The sequence below is a fragment of the Salvelinus fontinalis genome, chromosome 5 (genome assembly GCF_029448725.1).
Source record: "Salvelinus fontinalis isolate EN_2023a chromosome 5, ASM2944872v1, whole genome shotgun sequence".
In the NCBI taxonomy this organism is placed as follows: Eukaryota; Metazoa; Chordata; class Actinopteri; order Salmoniformes; family Salmonidae; genus Salvelinus; species Salvelinus fontinalis.
Genome location: NC_074669.1, coordinates 23,234,263 through 23,260,650, shown reverse-complemented (window position 1 = coordinate 23,260,650; position 26,388 = coordinate 23,234,263). Strand labels below are relative to the sequence as shown.

Here is a 26,388-nt window from a genome sequence, read left to right as displayed (position 1 = left end):
TATGGTCTCACAAGGGGTCTGAGGATCTCATCTCGGTACCTAATGGCAGTCAGGCTACCTCTGGCGAGCACATGGAGGGCTCCCAAAGAAATGCCACCCCACACCATGACTGACCCACTGCCAAACCGGTCATGCTGGAGGATGTTGCAGGCAGCAGAACGTTCTCCACTGCGTCTCCAGACTCTGTCACGCCTGTCACGTGCTCAGTGTGAACCTGCTTTCATCTGTGAAGAGCACAGGGCGCCAGTGGCGAATTTGCCAATCTTGGTGTTCTCTGGCAAATGCCAAACGTCCTGCACGGTGTTGGGCTGTAAGCACAACCCCCACCTGTGGACGTCGGGCCCTCATACCACCCTCATGGAGTCTGTTTCTGACCGTTTGAGCAGACACATGCACATTTGTGGCCTGCTGGAGGTCATTTTGCAGGGCTCTGGCAGTGCTCCTCCTGATCCTCCTTGCACAAAGGCGGAGGTAGCGGTCCTGCTGCTGGGTTGTTGCCCTCCTACGGCCTCCTCCACGTCTCCTGATGTACTGGCCTGTCTCCTGGTAGCGCCTCCATGCTCTGGACACTACGCTGACAGACACAGCAAACCTTCTTGCCACAGCTTGCATTGATGTGCGATCCTGGATGAGCTGCACTACCTGAGCCACTTGTGTGGGTTGTAGACTCCGTCTCATGCTACCACTAGAGTGAAAGCACCGCCAGCATTCAAAAGTGACCAAAACATCAGCCAGGAAGCATAGGAACTGAGAAGTGGTCTGTGGTCACCACCTGCAGAACCACTCCTTTATTGGGGGTGTCTTGCTAATTGCCTATAATTTCCACCTGTTGTCTATTCCATTTGCACAACAGCATGTGAAATTTATTGTCAATCAGTGTTGCTTCCTAAGTGGACAGTTTGATTTCACAGAAGTGTGATTGACTTGGAGTTACGTTGTGTTGTTTAAGTGTTCCCTTTATTTTTTTGAGCAGTGTATATAAACTCAGCAAAAAAAAGAAACGTCCCTTTTTCAGGACCTTGTCTTTTAAAGATAATTCGTTAAAATCCAAATAACTTCACAGATCTTCATTGTAAAGGGTTTAACACTGTTTCCCATGCGTGTTCGAAACAATTAATGAACATGCACCTGTGGAACGGTCGTTAAGACACTAACAGTTTACAGATGGTAGGCAATTAAGGTCACAGTTATGAAAACTTAGGACACTAAAGAGGCCTTTCTACTGACTCTGAAAAACACTAAAAGAAACATGCCCAGGGTCTCTGCTCATCTGCGTGAACGTGCCTTAGGCATGCTGCAAGGAGGCATGAGGACTGCCGATGTGGCCAGGGAAATAAATTGCAATGTCCGTACTGTGAGACGCCGAAGACAGCGCTACAGGGAGACAGGACGGACAGCTGATCGTCCTCGCAGTGGCAGACCACGTGTAACAACACCTGCACAGGATCGGTATGTCCGAACATCACACCTGCGGGACAGGTACAGGATGGCAACAACAACTGCCCGAATTACACCAGGAATGCACAATCCCTCCATCAGTGCTCAGACTGTCCGCAATAGGCTGAGAGTGGCTGGACTGAGGTCTTTTAGGCCTGTTGTATGGCAGGTCCTGACCAGATATCACGGCAACAACGTTGCCTATGGGCACAAACCCACCGTCGCCGGACCAGACAGGGCTGGCAAAAAGTGCTCTTCACTGACGATCCGCGGTTTTGTCTCACCAGGGGTGATGGTCGGGTTCGCATTTATCATCAACGGAATGAGCGTTACACCGAGGCCTGTACTCTGAAGCGGGATCGATTTGGACGTGGAGGGTCCGTCATGTTCTGGGGCGGTGTGTCACAGCATCATCGGACTGAGCTTGTTGTCATTGCAGGCAATCTCAACGCTGTGCATTACAGGGAAGACATCCTCCTCCCTCATGTGGTACCCTTCCTGCAGGCTCATCCTGACATGACCCTCCAGCATGACAATGCCACCAGCCATACTGCTCGTTCTGTGCGTGATTTCCTGCAAGTCAAGAATGTCAGTGTTCTGCAATGGCCAGCGAGAGCCCAGATCTCAATCCCATTGAGCACGTCTGGGACCTGTTGGATCGGAGGGTGAGGGCAAGGGCCATTCCCCCCAGAAATGTCCAGGAACTTGCAGGTGCCTTAGTGGAAGAGTGGGGTAACATCTCACAGCAAGAACTGGCAAATCTGGTGCAGTCCATGAGGAGGAGATGCACTGCAGTACAGCTGGTGGCCACACCAGATACTGACTGTTACTTTTGATTTTGACCCCCCTTTGTTCAGGGACACATTATTCCATTTTTGTTAGTCACATGTCTGTGGAACTTGTTCAGTTCATGTCTCAGTTGTTGAATCTTGTTATGTTCATACAAATATTTACACATGTTAAGTTTGCCATAAATAAACGCAGTTGACAGTGAGAGGACGTTTATTTTTTTGCTGAGTTCATCTTTTTTTTACTATTTATATACTTTTACTTCACTACATTCCTGAAATACAATTATGTACTTTTTACTCCATACATTTTCCTTGACACCCAAAAGTACTCATTACAGTTTAAATGCTTACCAGGACAGTACATTGTCCATTTAATGCAGTAATCAAGAGAACATCCCTGATCATCCCTACTGCCTCTGATCTGGCGGACTCACTAAACACACATGCTTCTTTTCTAAATGAAGTCTGAGTGTTGGAGTGTGCCCCTGGCTATCCGTAAATAAAATAAAAACAAGAAAATGGTGCCGTCTGGTTTGCTTAATATAAGACATTTGACATAATTTATACTTTTCCTTTAGTACTTAAATATATTTGAGCAATTACACTTACTTTTGATACTTAAGTATATTTTAAACAAAATACTTTTAGACTTTTACTCAAGTATTATTTTACTTGAGTCATTTTCTATGAAGGTATCTTTACTTTTACTCAAGTATGACAATTGGGTACTTTTTCCACCACTGCTTGGAACTCAGAGAAGGGTAGGGCACCCTGCAGCCAGCCTTGTTCAGACAGACCTCACTGTGAGTGGGCGTGAGAGAGAGACTTAGCCGTGCCAGGGCCGGGCAGGTTGGTGTTTAGTGGTTGGTTCAGTCCACGTTGGCATGTGCGGTGGGTGGGGATGCCATGGTCTTGGAATGTGAATCTCAGATTTCTCTAGAAACAATAATGTCTTTAACTAGTTCTGCATAACAGGTCTCTCGTTCTTAAGGTGCCCACCCATCTGCCAGCCTGTCTGCATGTCTCTGCCTGTCTGCCTGCCCTTACTGTGCTTATTGTTCCCTGCCCAACACTGATGAAAAGAACACAATTCAGTCAGTGAAGTCAATAGACCAGCTCCAAGCAGCATACCTTGGAAAATGAACACATTGGTTAATACTTGTCTTTTATGTGACTCTGGTAATAAACTGAAAAACAAACTGAACAAGTTTGAATTAATTAATTAAATTAGCACCATGATAAATCAGCTGCAGACCAGAGCTGTCGAACCCAGAGAGCGATCCGTCTGGCATCTGTCTCTACCATCAGTGCCTGTAGTCCACTTACTTAATTAATACACACCACAGCTCTCTCTCTCTCTCTCTGCACTCTCACATTCTCAGATGGATGAGGAGAGAGATGGACGGAGAAAGGAGGGTGAGTACAACTATGACCAATTTAATGTAGACAGGAAAAATGCAACCGCAGAATAGGGGCTGAGGGGAATGAGGTATGTGGGGGGGGGGGGGGGGGGGGGGGGGGGCAGGAGTAGTATTATCATCAGTACCAGCAGCAGTGGACTGGGTTAGAGATTGATGATGAAGAAAGGGTGGGGGATGAAAAGAGAAAGGAAGGATGTAGAGGGAGAGAGTATTAAGCCGGAGGAGATGGGGAGGAGGAGAGAGGGAGAGGAGTTTGAGGCAGTAGAGAGGGAGGAATGGAGAGAGAAAGGGAGCAAGAGAGAAAGAAAGAGAGAGGATGAAACAGCAGTAGCAGCACCATATTCCCGTAAGGGAGTGACATCAGGTGATGAGTCACCTCATGTATGAGATCACCAGGTTAACACACATGCATACACACACACATACACACACGCACACGCACACACACGCACGCACGCACGCACGCACACACACACACCCACACACTTAACCCACTTATCCACTTAGTACAGTTAATGTCAGTATCGGGTCTTAATAGTAATCTTCAGTAAGAGCAGTCACACTGAACTACACTTAAACAAACTGTTTATACATATTAGATGAATGATGATTAACATCAAGCTCACATGATAATTATAAATATGTGATCAGCATAAACTTAATGCAGTTCAATATACAGTAGTGTACAGAGTACAGTAAGGAGTAGGTAAGGACTGACTGATGTTTGGTAAACATATTGATAGGAGATATTGATTAGCTCTGCCCCTACATGTCCTTCAAAATCAATCACCATGCGTGTGTGTCTGTCTGTCTGTCTTTTTGTGTGTTTGTGTGTGTGTTGTGCCTGGCCAAACGTTTATGACTCCGGCTGCAGATGAGAAGATCAGAGTGGAGCGAGATCGTGCTCAGACGAGACTGTCGTTGTCACACACATAATAATCATGAATCACACACACGCACCTGTACACACAGATCATAAATCCTCCTCTCCTCCTGCCCTCTCCTGTCCTTGAGTCCTGATATTAATATTGATGAGTACTCGGCCCACTGGCTTCTCCAATTAACCCTGAAGAGGTGCATTTACAGTGCCTTCGGAAGGTATTCAGACCTCTTGACTTTTTCCACATTTTGTTACGTTACAGCCTTATTCTAAAATTGATTAAATTATTTTTTCCTTCATCAATCTACACACACTACCCCCTCCCCCATTTTTAAACAGAAACACCTTATTTACATACAGTTGTAGTCAGAAGTTTACATACACTTAGGTTGGAGTCATTAAAACTAATTTTTCAACCACTCCACAAATTTCTTGTTAACAAACTGTAGTTTTGACAAGTCGGTTAGGACATCTACTTTGTGCATGACAAAAAGTCATTTTTCCAACAATTGTTTACAGACAGATTATTTCACTTATAATTCACAATTCCAGTGGGTCAGAAGTTTACATACACTAAGTTGACTGTGCCTTTGAACAGTTTGGAAAATTCCAGAAAATTATGTCATAGCTTTAGAAGCTTCTGATAGGCTAATGGACATAATTTGAGTCAATTGGAGGTGTACCTGTGGATGTATTTCAAGGCCCACCTTCAAACCCAGTGCCTCTTTGGTTGGCATCATGGGAAAATCAAAAGAAATCAGTCTGGTTCATCCTTGGGAGCAATTTCCAAACACCTGAAGGTACCGCGTTCATCTGTAAAAACAATAGTACGCAAGTATAAACAACATGGGACCACGCAGCCGTCATACCGCTCAGGAAGGAAACAGGCTCTGTCTCCTAGAGATGAACGTACATTTGTGCGAAAAGTGCAAATCAATCCCAGAACAACAGCAAAAGGACCTTGTGAAGATGCTGGAGGATACAGGTACAAAAGTATCTATATCCACAGTAAAATGAGTCCTATATCGATATAACCTGAAAGGCCGCTCAGCAAGGAAGAAGTCACTGCTCCAAAACCGCCATAAAAAAGCCAGACTACAGTTTGCAACTGCACATGGGGACAAAGATCGTACTTTTTTGAGAAATGTCCTCTGGTCTGATGAAACAAAAATAGAACTGTTTGGCCATAATGATCATCGTTATGTTTGGAGGAAAAGGGGGGAGGCTTGCAAGCCGAAGAACAACATCCCAACCGTGAAGAACGGGGGTGGCAGTATCATGTTGTGGGGGTGCTATGCTACAGGAGGGACTGGTGTACTTCACAAAATAGATGGGATCACGAGGAAAGAAAATTATGTGGATACATTGAAGCAACATCTCAAGACATCAGTTAGGAAGTTAAAGCTTGGTCGCAAATGTGTCTTCCAAATGGACAATGACCCCAAGCATACTTCCAAAGTTGTGGCAAAATGGCTTAAGGACAACAAAGTCAAGGTATTGGAGTGTCCATCACAAAGCCCTGACCTCAATCCCATAGAAAATATGTGGCAAGAACTGAAAAAGTGTGTGTGAGCAAGGAGGCCTACAAACCTGACTCAGTTACACCAGCTCTGTCAGGAGGAATGGGACAAAGTTCACCCAACTTATCGTGGGAAGCTTGTGGAAGGCTACCTGAAACATTTGACCCAAGTTAAACAATTTAAAGTCAATGCTACCAAATACTAATTGAGTGTATGTAAACTTCTGACCCACTGGGAATGTGATGAAAGAAATAAAAGCTGAAATAAATCATTCTCTCTACTATTATCCTGACATTTCACATTCTTTAAATAAAGTGGTGATCCTAACTGACCTAAGACAGGGCATTTTTACTCTGATTAAATGAATTGTGAAAAACTGAGTTTAAATGTTTTTGGCTAAGGTGTATGTACATTTCCTAGTTCAACTGTATGCAAATGTGATATTTCTGTTTTATATTTTTAATACATTTGTAAAAATGTCTAAAAACCTGTTTTTGCTTTGTCATTATGGGGTATTGTGTGTACATTGATGAGGGATTAAAAAAAAGAGTAAGGCTGTAATGTGACAAAATGTGTAAAAAGTCAAGAGTTCTAAGTACTTTCCGAATGCACTGTACGCCTTTTATGCCGCTTCAATAGAATTTATTCATCTCTTTACCACAAAATACTAAGAACGCAATGAGATGAATAATTCATATGTGTAATTTGATCTATCAGTCAGAGAACAAGGACACACACACAATCAGGGCACAAACAGTACTTGAGCTGTTGCCTAAACGACACCTTAGCGCTCAGGGACTCGCTTTGGATTTCACTAGGAGCAGCTCACCTCACACACAGAGACAGAGACAGAGACAGAGAGACAGAGAGACAGAGAGACAGAGAGACAGAGAGACAGAGAGAGAGAGAGAGAGAGAGAGAGAGAGAGAGAGAGAGAGAGAGAGAGAGAGAGAGAGAGAGAGAGAGAGAGAGAGAGAGAGAGAGAGAGAGAGAGAGAGAGAGAGAGAGAGAGAGAGAGAGAGAGAGAGAGAGAGATGATTTTGGGAGTTATAGATTAGTGAATGCTCTTCATTATTGATGGTCTCAAACTGAAACAAGAGCTGGTTTGGTGAAACTGACACTACAACATTATCTGAGTCCATGCGGACCTCATTAATCACACAGTACACTCTGCTCTCTCCTCTCTCTGTTACTGGCTGGCTGCTGTAGCTTGGTGATTTTGAGGAGGGATCGAGACTTTCCAGTTAAAATAAGTTGTTGTTTTGACGCTATGAGTGTCCCAGCTTAAGGCTTTACCGTAGCGGGCTAACACAGTCTTGTGGTTCAAACCCAGTTGTTCACAACAGCTTTCTGTGCTCCACCCAGTACTTGTACCTACCCCAAGCTGTTTGGACCGGTCCAACCCAGAAACCCACAGCACAACTCATTCAAAAACAAACGCCTGCATTTCCACAGGGAACACAAACTAATGCGTGCATATGGAAACTGTACTAGATAATGTCAAGGTGTCTGTATTATTCGGTCTACCTCTACAAAGACAGCAAGCGCTGGCCTCTGGGAAGGACCATAAAGTCAGTCAGTAGCCTGACCAGTTATGGTTGCACACTGTTTGTTTAGTAACAGTCCCTAAAAGCTGAGAGTTTTGAACGCCCCTCACTAAGTCCTGGGGTTCTACATGTGTTGATTATAAATGGGTGACAATGATAAAGAGCTGAGAATTAAATAAAACTGAACTGGCCACGATTCCCACAGAACAGAAGCTTATAGTTCCATAGCAACAGTTTTACTTGTCAGTGGTGAATATCATTTCCAATAGTTACATTTTCAACCTACCCTTGGTGAAGTAAATATGTTCATTACGAATGTATTATATTCTATGAAAATATCTAAATAGTAAAAATGATTGAAGATTGAGACCTTTCCTCATCAAAGATGAGTCAAATGTGTAATGGGAGTTCGGTGACTCGAAACCTGCTGTGTCACTCTGACAACACAAACGTCACTACCCCCCAGAGCACACACACACACAAACAAAAACACAAACACACAGACAGACAGGCACAGATGAATTGGCCGCATACAAGCACACACACACTTCGTGCCTGCCAGGTCATTTCTGGGAAGTGGTGGTGTGCGGCAGCAGGGGGCTCAGTCAGTTCCAGTCAGTCAGGTGACAGGGATCTCCTCAAAGTCACATGACATGCTGTGCAGTGATTTATCCCCCCCCCCCCCCCCCATCGCCTGCTTAGCTCCTCATTCGTCAGGTCCCCCTCTCTTAACCCCATTCCCATCCTCCTCCTCTCCCCCTTCTCCTTCTTCAGGGAATTAGCCTGTCCTGTTGGCTATATAATTCAGAGCTCCTTTTGCAACTGACCGCATAGAGCCTTCTGTGTGTGTGTGTGTGTGTGTGTGACAGAGGAAGAGAAGAAGAGAGGAAGGGATGGAGAGTAGGAGGGAGGGAGAGAGAAAGGGAAACAGAGGTCAGGTGGTAAAAGGGGACTTCTCCAGTTATTGTACTGTAGTTCATTGGAACAGCAGAGGAACTGTACTGGCCCAGAGAGTTGCCCTGTTACACATGACTGGCTGCTGATTTGCTGTTTCAGTGACTAAACATCAACAGGAACCCTGTAGCTACAGTACTGTCTCCAACAGACTGTATTTTCTGTAACTACACTGTAAAACTTTTCCTGCAAAATGTATTGTAACTTACTGGCAGCAATTAGCCAGAAATTACTGTAATTTGATTTACAGTACAGCTACTGTAATCGATTTTATGGTAATATATGTATTCCCAGTCATGTGAAATCCATAGATTAGGGCCTAATTAGGGCCTTTATTTAAATTAGCTGATTTCCTTATATGAACTGTAATTCAGTAAAAAAAAATGAAATTGTTGCATGTTGCATTTATATTTGTGTTCAGTGTACATGCAGAAACACAGATAACACGAAAACAAACAATTCTGACAATCTCCCTGTAATAGAGCATGCTGGGAAATATTATATATGGTTCTATGTAGAACCGTTCTTGCCTTCCGAAGAATCATCAACAAACCCTTCCTTCCAAAAATGATTCCTAGGATGTTAAAGGTTCTAGGTAGAAGCCTTTACCTTACAAAGTGGTTCTTCAGATCAAAATGGTTCTTCGTAGAACTCTATTGAAACCCTTTTTTTCCCTAAAGTGTACATTAAAAATAAGCTATGCCCTACATCAGCAAGCTAATGGGGTGACTTCATGAGAGAACTTAGATTAAATTGCAACAAATACAACAAGAAACTGTTAGATTAAGTTGTATATTTCTCCATGTACAGTGGTATAATTATGTCAGATTTTGGCAAGCGAAAACAGATTTTTTGATTTTTGTTGCAAATAAAAAAAACAATAAATACTTTACTTACATAAGTATTCAGACCCTTTGCTATGAGACTCGAAATTAAGCTCAGGTGCATCCTGTTTCCATTGATCATCCTTGAGATGTTTCTACAACTTCATTGGAGTCCACCTGTGGTAAATTCAATTGATTGGACATGATTTGGAAAGGCACACCCCTGTCTATATAAGGTCCCACAGTTGACGGTGCATGTCAGATTAAAAACCAAGCCATCAGGTAGAAGGAATGGTTTGTAGAGCTCCGAGACAGGATTGTGTTGAGGCACAGATCTGCGGAAGGGTACCAAAACATTTCTGCAGCATTGAAGGTCCCCACGAACACAGTGGTTTCCAACATTCTTAAATGGAAGAAGTTTGGAACCACCAAATCAAATCAAACTTTATTTGTCACACGCGCCGAATACAACAGGTGTAGACCTTACCGTGAAATGCTTACTTACCAGCCCTTAACCAACATTGCAGTTCAGGAAAGAGTTGAGAAAATATTTACCAAATAAACTAAAGTAAAAAATGATGAAAGAGTAACACAATAAAATAACAATAACGAGGATATATACGGTGTACTGGTACTGAGTCAAAGTGCGGGGGTACAGGTTACAGCAGTGTAAAAACAAATGGGGGGGGCGGGGGTGTGTCAATGTAAATAGTCTGGGTGTGCATTTCATTAATTGTTCAGCAGTCATATGGCTTGGGGGTAGAAGCTGTTAAGGAGCCTTTTGGTCCTAGACTTGGCTCTCCGGTACTGCTTGCCGTAGGGTAGTAGAGAGAACAGTGTATGACTTGGGTGACTGGAGTCTTTGACAATTTTTGGGGATTTCCAAGACTCTTCCTAGAGCTGGCCGCTCAGCCAAACTGAGCAACCGGTGGAGAAGGGCCTTGGTCAGGGAGGTGACCCGATGGTCACTCTGACAAAGCTCCAGAGATCCTCTGTGGAGATGGAAGAATCTTCCAGAAGGACAACCATCTCTTGTAGCATTCCACCAATCAGGCCTTTATGGTAGAGTGGCTAGACAGAAGCCACTCCTCAGTAAAAGGCACATGACAGCCTGCTTGGAATTTGCCAAAAGGCACGTATCAGACCATGACAAACAAGATTCTCCTGTCTGATGAAACAAAGATTGAACTCTTTAGCCTGAATGACAAGTGTCACTTCTGGAGGAAACCTGGCACCATCCCTACGGTGAAGCATGGTGGTGGCAGCAACATGCTGTGGGGATGTTTTGCAGCGGCAGGGACTGGGAGACTAGTCAGGATTGAGGGAAAGATGAACGGAGCAAAGTACAGAGAGATCCTTGATGAAAACCTGCTCCAGAGCAGGGGCGAAGGTTAAACTTCCAACAGGACAAAGACCCTAAGCACACAACCAAGACAACGCAGGGGTGACTTCGGGACAAGTCTCTGAATGTCCTTAAGTGGCCCAGCCAGAACCTGGACTTGAACCCTATCGAACATCTCTGGATAGACCTGAAAATAGCTGTACAGCAACGCTCCCCATCCAACCTGACAGAGCTTGAGAGGATCTGCAGAGAAAAATGGGAGAAACTTCCCAAATATAGGTGTGCCAAGCTTGTAGCGTCATACCCAAGAGGATTCAAGGCTATAATCGCTGCCAAAGTTGCTTCAACTAAGTACTGAGTAAAGGGTCTGAATACTTATGTAAATGTTATATTTCCGTTTAAATTTTTTAATACATTTGCAAAATGTACTACAAACCTGTTTTTGCTTTGCCATTATGGGTTATTGTGTGTAGATTGATGACAAAAAAAGTATTTAATCCATCAAATGTTTTTTGAATTAGGCTGTAATGTAACAAAATGTGGAAAAAGTTCAGGGTTCTGAATACTTTCCGAATGCACTGTACATGCTTTTTTTTTTATAGCATTTCCAGTTTGAACAGGAATAGAGGGAAGGTTGAAATTTTCTCAGGAAGGAAAATTGGTCGATTTTCAGGAAAATATTAAACCCTAGTCAGTCATTCACGAGGTGAGGGTTGAGGGCCAGAAGAGGACATGCACTCAGGGTCTCCCGTACAGGCAGGAATAGAGACAGACCTCTGTTGGGTTGTCTACTACCCTTGGTTCTCATCTCACCCTTCTCTCTTTCTTCCTCTCCTCTCTTCCTCTTTCATTTCACCTCCTCTCCTGTAAAATTGAAATGACAAGTTGACAGTTAGCAAGGGGCCCATTTTCAGCCTGACAGTAAACTACATCTCTACAGGCCACACATTTTCATCACCCGCTCTCTGTCACCGTCTCCGTCTGTGAGTGGGTATGATTGTTAGATTGACTCGATAAGCCATTCTGTCCTCTTTGGCAATATCTCAGCTCTGATAGAGAGCAGAGCCGATAGTGTATTTGCACCCTAAACAGCAGACAGAAACTGACACACCTCATGCTTAACTGTCAATCCCCCAGTCAAAGCTTGGAAGAGCAGTCCCAGGCCTGGGGACCTCTCTAACCATAAAGACCCATTGAGAGTAAGGCCATCTTGGCATGAAAATAGCCATATAACCCCTCTGTTCCAACCCTCTAACCCAGACTCAGGCAGCTGTGTCTGTGTGTGAGTCTAGAAATTATGCACATCTGATCTGTAGAGGCCCAGTCTGACAGACATTAGACAGACCTATACAGACCCTCAGGACTCTGCCCTGTCACACACACATGTACACACACACACAACGGACACACACCTCCTCTCTCCACCCCCTTCACACACACACTGTGGACTACTTCTTTTGACACACATAGAGCATGAAATCTGCATGCACTGAGGTCATGATGGTATTTTTGGAGTAGCGTAAGACTAGAAACACACACACATAAACACACACACCCCAGAGTACGGTAACGTGGTTCTTTCAGACATGACATCACACTACACTACGATGTATTCACACACCCTGGCACACAATCCCAGATTCAACCTGACAGGTGTGTTTTCATAGCTCAGCAGTGTAGAGACACACACACCTGTGAGTGCAGCTGAAATGAGATCTCTGTTTCTCCTGGAGCGTCAGGCTTAGTAGTACTGCTGTGTGTGGAGTGTCTGATCTTAGGAACCCCTCCACTCAGCAGACAGACATTTCACAGAGCTGAAATTACAGACATTGAGTCAGTCAGGGAATATACTCACAGCATGGGACAGATCAACACTCAAAAAATAAAAGAAAGGGAGAGGAGCTCAGATGCAGTAGTTTAATAACCTAATAACCAGCGTTTCGACAGACAAGCTGTCTTCATCAGGGTATAATGACAAACACTGCGGGTCACTAGTTTATACTGTATAGTGTCAAAGGACATACACGTAATCATGGCTGTGTAGGGCTTGATATCATTGGTTAATTGACAGATATAAATAGAACATATAAAAAACACAAATGGATAGCATACGATCATAGATAAAATGTGGCTACATAGGCCTGTAAACCTTTACAATGAATAGCAACATCACAATAATCACAATAATGGCTTCAGAACAAAGTCTATGTTGAGACCGAAGGGAGCAAGGGTCTTTAAATTAAAGATACAGGCAGCCTCTCGTTTTAACAATAAAATGTCGGGGTCACCGCCTCTCCCAGGGAGGGTAACGTGTTCAATGCCGATATAATGTAGCGACGAAATCGAGCGGTTTGCTTCCAAACTTACCTATATGAAACATCATAGACCTGACTGTGTGCGTGCATGTGTAGTAATAATAATAAGGTGGGTGCTTATATTTGTCCTTTTTGGAAATATGTCTTTTGCATATCCCAACTCACCCTGAGACACCCTTGGATGGTGGGATCACGGGCCAGGGTGAAGTAGCTAACCAGTTAACCAACAACAAATGGAATGCCAAACAACCTTCAAGAGCCTTTAGCAGCACTGCAGTGCTCGACAGATTTCTCACCTTGTCGGCTAAGGGATTTGAATTAGCAGCCTTTTGGTTAGTGTCCCAATGCTCTAACCGCTAGGCTACCTACCACCCGGGTGTGTGTGTGTGTGTGGGATATATAGTGGTGGAGATATTCTTCAGACGTAGCAGTGCTACGAGTCACACTAAGACCCTTAATGGTAAACTAAGGTAAACTCAGCTGTCATAAGAACAGCTTCTATACAGAGAACCCCCAGGCGAGGTGGCAACTTTCAGGCTGACATCAGAGACCTGTGTCTGGGTCGGTTAAACAGGAGAGGGTGGGGATAGGGACTCAGCCAGGTCACCAGTGATACAAGTCAGTATTAGACGTCTATCCATGTCTGAGGATGTCAGGAGATGACATGGAAACCGGCCACTAGGGGCAACAGTGAGCGCTGTTATTTTAAAGTAGGTTTCGGTATTACTAGAATGTTGTGGATGGGGATGGCAGATAGGCATAAGCATCTGCTTCTGGTGCAAATCCAGCGATAGAAAGTAGTTTTTGTGATTTTTGTTATAAGCCTATACCAAATCTTAACCCTTACCTTAGCCATTCGGAGTTAATGCCTAACCTTAAAAATGTGAAGTTAATGTCTAAACTTAACCTTAAAAACATAGAAAATTGACATTTGGAACAGTTTTGAAATTTGACGTTTGCGAAACATGATGGAACGTCGAATTCTGAGGTGAGACGTTGAGAGCTTGTTGAGGGACTGGGGGTGGGTAGAGAACGAGAGAAAGAGGGAGACAAAGCGAGACAGACAAAGAGAGACAGACACAGACACAGCGAGCTTGTGACGACTTCAAAGTGCAAACAGAAGAGTAACAGTTAGTCAAACTATTGTATTTAGATTACCCAAACCAAAGACTTCCCATTTTACACCACAGCAATAATGATACTTTCTGAAACATTTCCTAAAACTCTTTCCCTGCCTTTAAAAACCTGATGACATGGGAAAACTCATAAAAAGTTTGAGTTTCGGATGGAGACAATGAGCCAGATTCCAACGCTTAGGGACACACTCACATCAACAATGACTTCTCTGTTTGTTATCACACATACAACACATGAGCGCATGCACACACACACACACACACGCACCACAGTCTATTAATATCAGGGAGATCCTGGGAACTGCCCTGTTTTCCTGTGAGTTTCAACAGAAATCCTTCTAATACCTGGCTCTGACAGCATAGCTTAGAATTGTGCAAGTCTGTGCACATCCATTCAAGGTTACTGAGTGTGTGTGTATATGTGCCTGTGTCTGTGTGTTTGTGCATGCCATGCTGGGCATTTGTGTGTATGCTGTGAAAGTGTGTGTGTCAGAAGTCAGGCACCCCATTAGTGAGACATATTATCTCCACTGCAGAATAGAACAGAGGAACAAGTTGGACAGGATAATAACACCAATAATATGACACTGGGAGACAAAGAGGAGACAAAGAAGAGAGAGAGAGAGAGAGAGAGAGAGAGAGAGAGAGAGAGAGAGAGAGAGAGAGAGAGGGAGAGAGGGAGAGAGGGAGAGAGGGAGAGAGGGAGAGAGGGAGAGAGAGAGCTAGCACCACAGGGGTTCCTGGGACACAATTTCTCCAGGTTACTCAATAATCACATTGTATTCTCACACCGGTACCTAACACTCTGCATTCACTGCATTCACATCGACAGGGCTGTAGAGGAGCGGGTCGAGAGTTTCATGTTCCTCTGTGTCCACAATATTACTCAGGATCTATCATGGTCCACACACACCAACACAGTCGTAAATAGGGCACGGCAATGCCTCTTCCATCGCAGGAGGCTGAAAAGATTTGGCATGGGCCCTCAGATTCCCAAAAAGATGCCCATAACGCCAGCCCTGATGAGGGACAAAAAGTAGCTAGCCACAATGAGGTTTGTTTTGAGAAAAGTCAGCTAGCCCATAACATTGTTAGACACCTTGGTATTAGCTAGCTAGTTACTAACTAGTTACATTTTTCTCACCATTATACAACATAAAAAATATATATATATTATTGACATAAAACGTTTGCTGTGGTAGCCCAGTCTCATGCTTACCCAGGGTCAATGATGCATAGAGAAACCAATGATGTACTATCTATGGGAACAACCCAATTGAAACCTTACTGCAAGCAGCATTGGTCAAATGAATTAAATTAACCTCGTAATATCTTACCTGTAATGCTCATCTCCTGTAGCCTACAAATGGCCAGCTCCTTATTTTGATATCATATTGGATGGCATCATGATTAGCCTCATATACATTGTATAATGCTATCATTTTAAATTAAGAACATAAAGCTCTACAATATGTAAACAATGTGTGAGTTAAGCTATTCTCTGCTTCGGATACACAATGTCAAGGGGTGCACATTTTAGTTTTGCCTTAGCACTACACACCTGATTAAAATCATCAAAGCTTGATGATGAGTTGATCATTTCAATCAACTGTGTAGTGCTAAGGCAAAAACAAAAATGTTTTTGTTTTTTGTCTCCCCAGGACCAGGATTGAGAACCACTGCAGTCTTGGGACATTCATTGGGATCTCTTCATCTGTAGACAGGCTTTCACAGGTCTCTGTATCTGAGGACAGAAAACATCACAAAGAAACAGGCTTCATTATGTGCAAATTAGACAGCACTGAAAATGATGTTGAAATGATCTCTGTTCTCAGTTTTTCTCTCTAGGGACTGGAACGACACAAAAGTACCTGCTCTACCCAGAGTAGCCTAGTCTCTCCCTTTTTACATTTTTTTAACCTTTATTTAACAAGGCAAGTCAGATAGGAACAAATTCTTATTTTCAATTTTCAACAACAGCCTTGTTCAGGGGCAGAACGACAGATTTTTACCTTGTCAGCTAGGGGATTCGATCTAGCAACCATTCGGTTACTAGCCCAACGCTCTAACCACTAATCAAATCAAATCGTATTAGTCACATGTGCCGAATACAACAGGTGTTGACCTTACAGTGAAATGCTTACTTACAAGCCCTTAACCAACAATGCAGTTTCAAAAAATATGGATAGGAATAAGAGATACAAGTAATTAAAGTAATAAACAAGTAATTAAAGAGCAGCAGTACAAAATAAGTTACAAAAAACGCAAATAAACGAACAAAAAAAGCACAAAACGGTAAAACGTCTGCCTTCTTTTCCGACGTCATCTTAGCTGCTAATATAGAATGAGATTTGTTTCTTTATTCTGTAAGTGTGTCTACCAAGATCCGTGCGTATATATTCAACATAACTCACAAATAAAACTATGATCTGTGAACATATTCAAATATTTCATGAATAAAACTACACTTCATAAATATGTAAAAATATTTTACATATTAAACAATCATCTTTATGTCATGTGATGCGTAAAGTGATGACATCACGGCATTCTCATTCGGCTTTAACACTTTATAGCTAGAATAATAAACAACAACTTCGTGAAATGTGAATTTAACGTATATTTATTAAACAAATTATTTTAAAATGCTCAACAAATTACCTTCATATGAATGTAAAAATAGATCATTGGGGCATGCAATGCAGAGTGTGTACTTTTGACATCAGCCCACTAGCCAAGTTAGCTAGCTAACTAGCTAACGTTGGACACTACCGATAGCTAGCAGGCGATCTTGTCAGCTATTTAGACGAACAACCAAAGTTAAACTAACTAGTTAATTGTTCATTCAGGAATGTGTCAATTATGAAGAACTGTGATTTGTTTCCAGGACAAAGCACTCTTTCCCAACTGGTGTGGTAAAGACATTATAACATTTTCTGATTAAAAATGTTAGAAATGTAGCTTGTTGTTATGCTCCATGTAGGCTTGCTTGCAAGCAATGCCTGGTTTTTAAACCACGCAACAACTTGTTAGCGACTCCCAATTCTTTGGGGCTGTGCTTTGCCTCTTGAGTGTTCTGATTTCTGAGAAATGGTTTACCATTTTATTGTCATTTGAACTCAGTACTGTAAACATGGAGTTAAGTAGCTAGCAACTGGAATGCCACACTCAGCCTTCAAGTCCCTTTAGCAGCACTGCAGTCAATTAAACAAACTCCCAAATTGCTTCCTGATGTGTAAAATAGCTGGACAACAGGGCATTAAACCCATTATTGTTCTATTGACTACTCTTACAGAACAAACAAAAGGCTATAGCTATTATTACAGACAAAACAGTGTGCCATTATTGATTATATGCCTTCCCTCTCGCTTTGCTCTTTAATTACTTGTTACTTCTATCTCTTATTCCCATCCATATTTTTGGAAACTGCATTGTTGGTTAGGGGCTCGTAAGTAAGCATTTCACTGTACGGTGCACATGTGACTAATACGATTTGATTTGATTAGTGGTTAGAGCGATGGGCCAGTAACCGAATGGTTGCTCGATCGAATCCCCTAGCTGACAAGGTAAACATCTGTCGTTCTGTCCCTGAACAAGGCAGTTAACCCACTGTTCCTAGACCTAGACTGTCATTGAAAACAAAAGACTTTAGCTAGTGTGCCATTATTGATTATATGCCCTCCCTCTCGCTTTTCACTCTTTTCAGTGTAAATACAGCTTCCTTGTTGAAGTTGTCAGTGATATCAAGAATGTTACAGCAACTTATTGAGACCTGCGTCTGTATTTAGACTTCTACTGTAAGTTCACAGCTTATAAACCTGTACCATGATTTGTCCTTTATCTAACCTATTATCGATCCTGTGTCACTCTGAAAAAACTGTTAGAAGTTGCGGTGTTGGTGGGATGACACCTAAAGTCACCAGCAAAGGTTTGAGGAAAGAGGTTCTCGTGCAAAGCAAAGACATGTGGGCAGATTGGTGTATTTTACACTAGGGTTTGTTTTTGGAGGGCACTTTCTTAAAGGGCACTTTCTGATTTGCCCTCGTTTTTAAATTTGGGTCATTAACAAATGCTAGCGGCCATGCCTGAATTCAAACATGAGTTGGTTTCGCGGTGTGGTTTGATGTGGGTGTCTCGTGTGCGTGTGTTCACAGGTGGCCAAATCCTTTCGACAATTAGTGTCAGCTGGTTGGTTTGACTTTGGATAGCCTATCTCTGGGGCTAGTTATGTACCGTCAATAAATGAATTACACAATGTAAATGAGACAATATTTACATGTTGCACACCTTTTAGTTTTCATTAAATGCTTTTAATATTTGTATATGAACTTCTACAATATATAGTTGGTTTGAGGTTTTTAAGTCATTGAAATGTGGAGCTATTGGAATTTTAACATTGTCCCATGTACATTGTGTAATTTACAGACGGTCCGACCCTAACTAACCCATAAGGATATCCATAGTCAAACCACATTTACCATGGGCATTATGATTGGGTCGTGTGCAGCTGCACTCTAAATTGATGATTACTTGTGTGCTGCCAGTTTTGGGCATGTGGGCAGGATTGAAATGAACCCAACCTTCTTATAGGTTGTGATATAGTCAGGTATTGACTGTCTTTATGACCAAAATGATCCTATTTACACTTTAGTCAATTTGGACAGTAGAATAAACATTTCTGACTCATATCGATGCCACATAGGCTATTTTCTAAATGAGAAGTTGTTTTTTAGGGACACTTGCTCTTTACCAGGTCGCAGGTCGCAGTTGCAAATGAGAACTTGTTTTTTTAATTCTCTGACACCCAAAAGTACTCATTACATTTTGAATGCTTAGCAGGACAGGAAAATTGTCCAATTCACACACTTATCAAGAGAACATCCCTGGTCATCCCTACTGCCTCTGATCTGGCGGACTCACTAAACACAAATGCTTCATTTTGTCTGAGTGCCAGAGTGTGCCCCTGTCTATCCGTAAAAAACTGGTTTGCTTAATATAAGGTATTCTAAATGATTTATGCTTTTACTTTTGATACTGAAGTATATTTTAGCAATTATATGTACTTTTGATTCTCAAGTATGACAATTGGGTACTTTTCCCACCACTGCTCTTTACCAAAATGTCCATAAAAGTTGTTTCATGCGCAGCAAAGGTGAGGGTGAATAGAGATGTTCACTGCTTGTACCACTGTGATGAGTGAATATGAATGAATATTAATAAAAGTGATTTTGCTATATTCATGTTTTGAATTGCTTCCACACCCACTATGCATCATGTGTGTAGTGGTCCAGTGGGGTCGAATACATATATTTAGGGATGTAAGCGCTCAGTCCGTTTGACCCCATTGGTTTGACCTAAACTACCTGCCCTCCAGGACATCTACACCACCCGATGTCACAGGAAGGCCATAAAGATCATCAAGGACAACAACCACCCCGAGCCACTGCCTGTTCACCCCGCTATCATCCAGAAGGCGAGGTCAGTACAGGTGCATCAAAGCAGGGACCGAGAGACTGAAAAACAGCTTCTATCTCAAGGCCATCAGACTGTTAAACAGCCACCACTAACATTTAGTGGCCGCTGCCAACATACTTACTCAACTCCAGCCACTTTAATAATGGGAATTGATGGAAATGATGTAAAAATGTATCACAAGCCACTTTAAACAATGCCACTTAATATAATGTTTACATACCCTACATTATTCATCTCATATGTATATGTATATACTGTACTGTATATCATCCACTGCATCTTGCCATCTTTATGTAACACATGTATCACTAGCCACTTTAAACTATGCCACTTTATGTTTACATACCCTACATTACTCATCTCATATGTATAGACTGTACACTATACCATCTACTGCATCTTGCCTATGCCGTTCCGTACCATTACTCATTCATATATCTTTATGTACATATTCTGAATCCCTTTACACTTGTGTGTATAAGGTAGTAGTTGTGGAATTGTTAGGTTAGATCACTTGTTGGTTATTACTGCATTGTCGGAACTAGAAGCTCAAGCATTTCGCTACACTCGCATTAACATCTGCTAACCATGTGTATGTGACAAATAAAATTTGATTTGATTTGATTTAAAGGAAGATTCTTGTGGATCAAAACATTGTCAATAAAGTAAATTGGAGCATATTCAGTGGGCGGGCCTTTCTGTCTTTTCTACAATTGATGCTACATGGAATCATACACCCACATAAACACACATGCTACTCCTTATTCTGAACGTTCCTTTGGTCATATAGCCTAGGCATAGCTGTTAGACTCGTTAAGCTACCAGGATATGAAAACGTTCTCCTACACAGCAGAACGTTGTAGCAAATTCAGAGAGCAGACTTAAAAGCAAAAACAGGTTTTTGGAAATGTATTACAAATGACAAACTTTAATGCCACATTTACATAAGTATTCAGACCCTTTACTCAGTACTTTGTTGAAGCACCTTTAGCTGCAATTAAAGCCTTGAGTCTACTTGGGTATGACGCTAAAAGCTTGTCACACCTGTATTTGGGGAGATTCTCCCAGTCTTCTCTGCAGATCCTCTCAAGCTCTGTTAGGTTGGATGGGGAGCATCGCTGCACAGCTATCTTCAGGTCTCTCCAGAGATATTTGATCGGGTTCAAGTCCAGGCTCTGGATGGGCCACTCAAGAACATTCAGAGACTTGTCCCGAAGCCACTCCTGCGTTGTCTTGGCTGTGTGCTTAGGGTCGTTGTCCTGTTGGAAGGTGAACTTTTGCCCCAGTCTGAGGTCCTGAGTGCTCTGGGGCAGGTTTTCATCAAGGATCTCTCTGTACTTTGCTCCTTTCATCTTTCCCTTGACGCTGACAAGCCTCCCAGTCCCTGCCGCTGAAAAACATCCACACAGCATGATGCTGCCACCACCATGCTTCACAGTAGGGATTGTGCCAGGTTTCCTTCAGACATGACACTTGGCATTCAGGCCAAAGAGTTCAGTCTTGGTTTCATCAGACCAGAGAATCATGTTTCCAGGAATTGTGTACAGATCCTTGTGACATGTTGCCGTGCATTATCATGCTGCAACATGAGGGGATGGCAGCGGATGAATGGCATGACAATGGGCCTCAGGATCTCGTCAAGGTATCTCTTTTTTTCCCGTGTTATCCAATTGGTAGTTACAGTCTTGTCTCATCGCTATAGACCTATATCTATCCTACCCTGCCTTTCTAAGGTCTTCGAAAGCCAAGTCAACAAACAGATTACCGACCATTTCGAATCCCACCATACCTTCTCCGCTATGCAATCTGGTTTCAGAGCTGGTCATGGGTGCACCTCAGCCACGCTTAAGGACCTAAACAATATCTTAACCGCCATCGATAAGAAACAATACTGTGCAGCCGTATTCATTGACCTGGCCAAGGCTTTCGACTCTGTCAATCACCACATCCTCATCGGCAGACTCGATAGCCTTGGTTTCTCAAATGATAGCCTGCCTGGTTCACCAACTACTTCTCTGATAGAGTTCAGTGTGTCAAATCGGAGGGCCTGTTGTCCGGGCCTCTGGCAGTCTCTATGGGGGTGCCACAGGGTTCAGTTCTTGGACCGATTCTCTTCTCTGTATACATCAATGATGTCGCTCTTGCTGCTGGTGAGTCTCTGATCCACCTCTACGCAGACGACACCATTCTGTATACTTCTGGCCTTTCTTTGGACACTGTGTTAACAACCCTCCAGACGAGCTTCAATGCCATACAACTCTCCTTCCGTGGCCTCCAATTGCTCTTAAATACAAGTCAAACTAAATGCATGCTCTTCAACCGATCGCTGCCTGCACCTGCCCGCCCGTCCAACATGACTACTCTGGACGGTTCTGACTTAGAATATGTGGACAACTACAAATACCTAGGTGTCTGGTTAGACTGTAAACTCTCCTTCCAGACTCACATCAAACATCTCCAATCCAAAGTTAAATCTAGAATTGGCTTCCTATTTCGCAACAAAGCATCCTTCGCTCATGCTGCCAAACATACCATTGTAAAACTGACCATCCTACCGATCCTCGACTTCGGCGATGTCATTTACAAAATAGCCTCCAATACCCTACTCAATAAATTGGATGCAGTCTATCACAGTGTCATCCGTTTTGTCACCAAAGCCCCATATACTACCCACCACTGCGACCTGTACACTCTCGTTGGCTGGCCCTCTCTTCATACTTGTCGCCAAACCCACTGGCTCCAGGTCATCTACAAGACCCTGCTAGGTAAAGTCCCCCGTTATCTCAGCTCGCTGGTCACCATAGCAGCACCTACCTGAAGCACGCGCTCCAGCAGGTATATCTCTCTGGTCACCCCCAAAACCAAGTCTTCCTTTGGCCGCCTCTCCTTCCAGTTCTCTGCTGCCAATGACTGGAACGAACTACAAAAATCTCTGAAACTGGAAACAATTATCTCCCTCACTAGCGTTAAGCACCAGCTGTCAGAGCAGCTCACAGATTACTGCACCTGTACATAGCCCATCTATAATTTAGCCCAAACAACTACCTCTCCCCCGACTATATTTATTTATTTTGCTCCTTTGCAACCCATTATTTCTATCTCTACTTTGCACATTCTTCCACTGCAAATCTACCATTCCAGTGTTTTACTTGCTATATTGTATTTACTTCGCCACCATGGCCTTTTTTTTGCCTTTACCTCCCTTATCTCACCTCATTTGCTCACATTGTATATAGACTTATTTTTCTACTGTATTATTGACTGTATGTTTGTTTTACTCCATGTGTAACTCTGTGTTGTTGTGTGTGTCGAACTGCTTTGCTTTATCTTGTAAATGAGAACTTGTTCTCAACTTGCCTACCTGGTTAAATAAAGGTGAAATAAAATAAAATAAAAATCGCTCCAACTCCCGTACGGACTCGGGAGAGGCGAAAGTCGAGTGCTGTGCATCATCCGAAACAACCCAACCAAGCCACACTGCTTCTTGACACAATGCCCATGTAACCAGGAAGCCAGCCGCACCAATGTGTCGGAGGAAACACTACACCTGGCGACTGTGTCAGCGTGCACTGCGCCCAGCCCGCCACAGGAGTCGCTAGTGCACGATGGGACAAGGACATCCCTGCTGGCCAAACCCTCCGCTAACCCGGACAACCCTGGGCCAATTGTGTGCCGCCCCGGGCAGCTGCGACAGAGCCTGGAATCGAACCCAGAATCTCTAGTGGCACAGCTACTAGCCACTGCGCCACTCGGGAGGCCCTGTCTGTCACGCCCTGATCTGTTTCACCTGTCCTTGTGATTGTCTCCAACCCCTCCAGGTGTTGCCCATCATCCCCATTATCCCCTGTGTATTTATACCTGTGTTCTCTGTTTGTCTGTTGCCAGTTCGTCTTGTTTGTCAAGTCAACCACCGTTTTTGTGTCTCAGCTCCTGCTTTTCCCCAGTCTCTCTTTTTCTCGCCCTCCTGGATTTTGACCCTTGCCTGTCCACTCTGCCTGTTCTTGACCCTGAGCCTGCCGTCCTGTACCTTTGCCCCACCACTCTGGATTATCGACCACTGCATGCCTTGACCTGTCGTTTGCCACGTGTAACCACCCCGAAACCAACTCATGTTTGAATTCAGCCATGGCCTCTAGCATTTTCTATAGATCGACTATGGGCACGAAAAAAAACAGTCCAACTCCGCCCCTTTCTCAATATTCAAATATAAAATGGTGTGCCTTTGGTGGTTTGTTGACATCTCATTTTGGTCGACCAACATAACTAGTTTTTTAGCTAAGCTAGCCACTTTAGCTAGCCAGTAACTCCTGCATTATGTGTTGTACATGATTTGTTTTTGGACTGAAGCTGTAGAGATTGGTAAGAAATGGCAATTCTGTAACCAAATGTCTTATTCGTCCATTTGTTTTGTTTTTAAGCATTAAATGGCCTGGTATGATGGTGTATTGATCAGTTATACAGTTTAACGTTTTTGCCCAAAGTCGACCTTTAATTAACCAAATCTCAAACAAATCAGGAATTTCAGCCGCCCTTGAAGATTAATCACTTAAGGCAGACACATGGCAATCAAACTGTAAAACAATGGTCTGGTCCAGAAACAAACTCTAGAGTGCAATAAAGTAATCTGCCCACAGTGCAGCACAAACACCCCTTTCAGCAAAGATTTAGAATATACTTAGCTGGTAACTTTAGGTGTCATGAGTCAGGACCACTAAAAAAGTAGTGCCACCAACATCACAACTTCTAACAGTTTTTTTTGTTGAGTGACACAGGATTAATAATAGGTTGGATTAAGGACAAATTATGATACAGGTTTATAAACTGTAAACTTCCACTAGTAGTGTACACACAGGCCACGTTTCAATAAGTCGCTGTAACATTCTTGATAAAAGAGTGAAAAGAGAGAGGGGGGGCATATAATATTTTGTTTGGTCTGTAATAGTAGTCAATAGAACAATGACAGGCTCAATGCCCTATTGTCCAGCTGTTTTAGACATCAGGAAGCAATTTGTGAGTTTGTTTACTTGACTGCAGAACTGCTAAAGGAGTGTGGCATTCCAGTTGCTGTTGGTTAACTAGCTAGCTACGTCACCCCACGTTGACAGTAGTTCTAGTGACAATAAAATGGTAAACAATTTCTCAGAAGTCAGAACACTCAAGGGGCAAAGCACAGCCCCAAAGCATTGGGAGTGGCTAACAAGCTGTTGCATGGTTTAAAATCCAGGCGTTGCATGGTTGAAATCCAGGCATTAGTTGCAAGCAAGCCTATATGGAGCAAAAAAACTGATTTATCATTTTTAATAATGTTAGAAATTCAGATAATGTTAGAAATTCTTACCTCGACAGCAGTCATGCAAACAAATCACAGATTAAAGATAATTTGCGACATTTCCCATTAGCTGGCTAGCCAGATCACCAATTCAGGATTTTAAAACTGAGTGGTTCTTCATAATTGACACATTCCTGAATGAACAACTAAATACAGTAGTTATTTTAATGTTGGTTATTCGTCAAAACAGCTGATAATTTCACCCGCTAGATATTGCGGTAGTGCCCAACTATGATCTCGAAAACACACTCGGCGTTGCATGCCCCAATGATCTAATTTTGCACTTGTAATGCCCGGGGTGTAGTGGAGGAAGGAGTCAGACGCAGGAGACAGAGAGTTCAGAGTAGCGTTCTAATTTAATACCACAAACAGGTGAACACGACGCCACTCTAAAATGAATGCTCCACCACATAAACGAGAACACGAAATACCATGAGACAACGTACACGAACCGTGACACACAAGCATGTACAACCTGTACACAAAACAATCCCGCACACCCAGCAGGCCGGGCTGCTGGGTAATAAAGCCCCATTAATCACCCTAACCACAAACAGGTGTAACCACTAAAAAGGAGGGGGAGGAAAAGTCAGTAGCAGCTAGTAGGTTGGTGACGACGACCGCCGAGCGCCACCCGAACAGGAAGGGTAGCCACCTTCGGTAGGAGTCGTTACAGCATTCATATGAAAGTGATTTGTTGAACATTTTAACATCATTCATTTAATAAATACATGTTATACTCACATTTCATGAAGTTGTTAATTATTCTAGATAGAAAGTGTTCTCCCAAGAAATGGCCGAATGAGAATGCAGTGATGTCATCACTCTGCACATCACGTGTAACACGGATTATTCAAATTAATGGATAGCCGACTCTCATCTGAGGCCACATTTGTGGATTGTAATATATCGACAGGTGGAAAAAAAATCTCAACATTCTTAATGTTAACACAGAATACAGATCCACAAGCACTTTTTGAATGTGAAAATGCACATTCCATAGTTGTAAATGTTATCGATTTCTGAACATTTGCTCACAAATCGTTCTACATCTGCTCAAATGGTAGTTTTATTTGTGAGCTATGTTGAATATATTTACAGACCATCGATTTATTTGTGACTTATGGTGAATATTTGTGAAATATTTTTCCACTGATTATGGTATTAATTATGAAATATTTTTATATATTCACAGATCAGTTTTATTTGTGAGTTATGTTGAATATGCGTGCGAATCGTGGTAGACACACTTACAGAACAAAGAAAACAAATCTCACTCCATATGGTTGTCACGGATCCCCCTGGTACAGATGCTAATTCCGTTCACCAGCTCCAGAGGGCTACGTCACCGGCCTTCTAGGCGTCACTGAACTGGACTCATTACCACCAACCCCGGACTGTCTTGTCTCACATGGAA

General features: G+C 42.9%; 1 long non-coding RNA gene across 2 annotated transcripts; it reads right to left on the bottom strand.

The window, feature by feature from the left end:
- Positions 1 to 8,854: 8,854 nt before the first annotated feature.
- On the bottom strand, positions 8,855 to 25,800 carry LOC129855334 (uncharacterized). 2 transcript variants are annotated; one of them, XR_008759499.1, is made up of 4 exons: positions 25,716 to 25,800; positions 15,505 to 15,911; positions 12,409 to 12,530; positions 8,855 to 11,580 (listed from the first exon to the last, which is right to left on the bottom strand). It is a non-coding gene; the product is annotated as an uncharacterized LOC129855334 (long non-coding RNA). The 2 variants fall into 2 exon arrangements; XR_008759498.1 differs by having other exon boundaries at positions 12,409 to 15,911.
- Between the last annotated feature and the right edge of the window lie 588 nt (positions 25,801 to 26,388).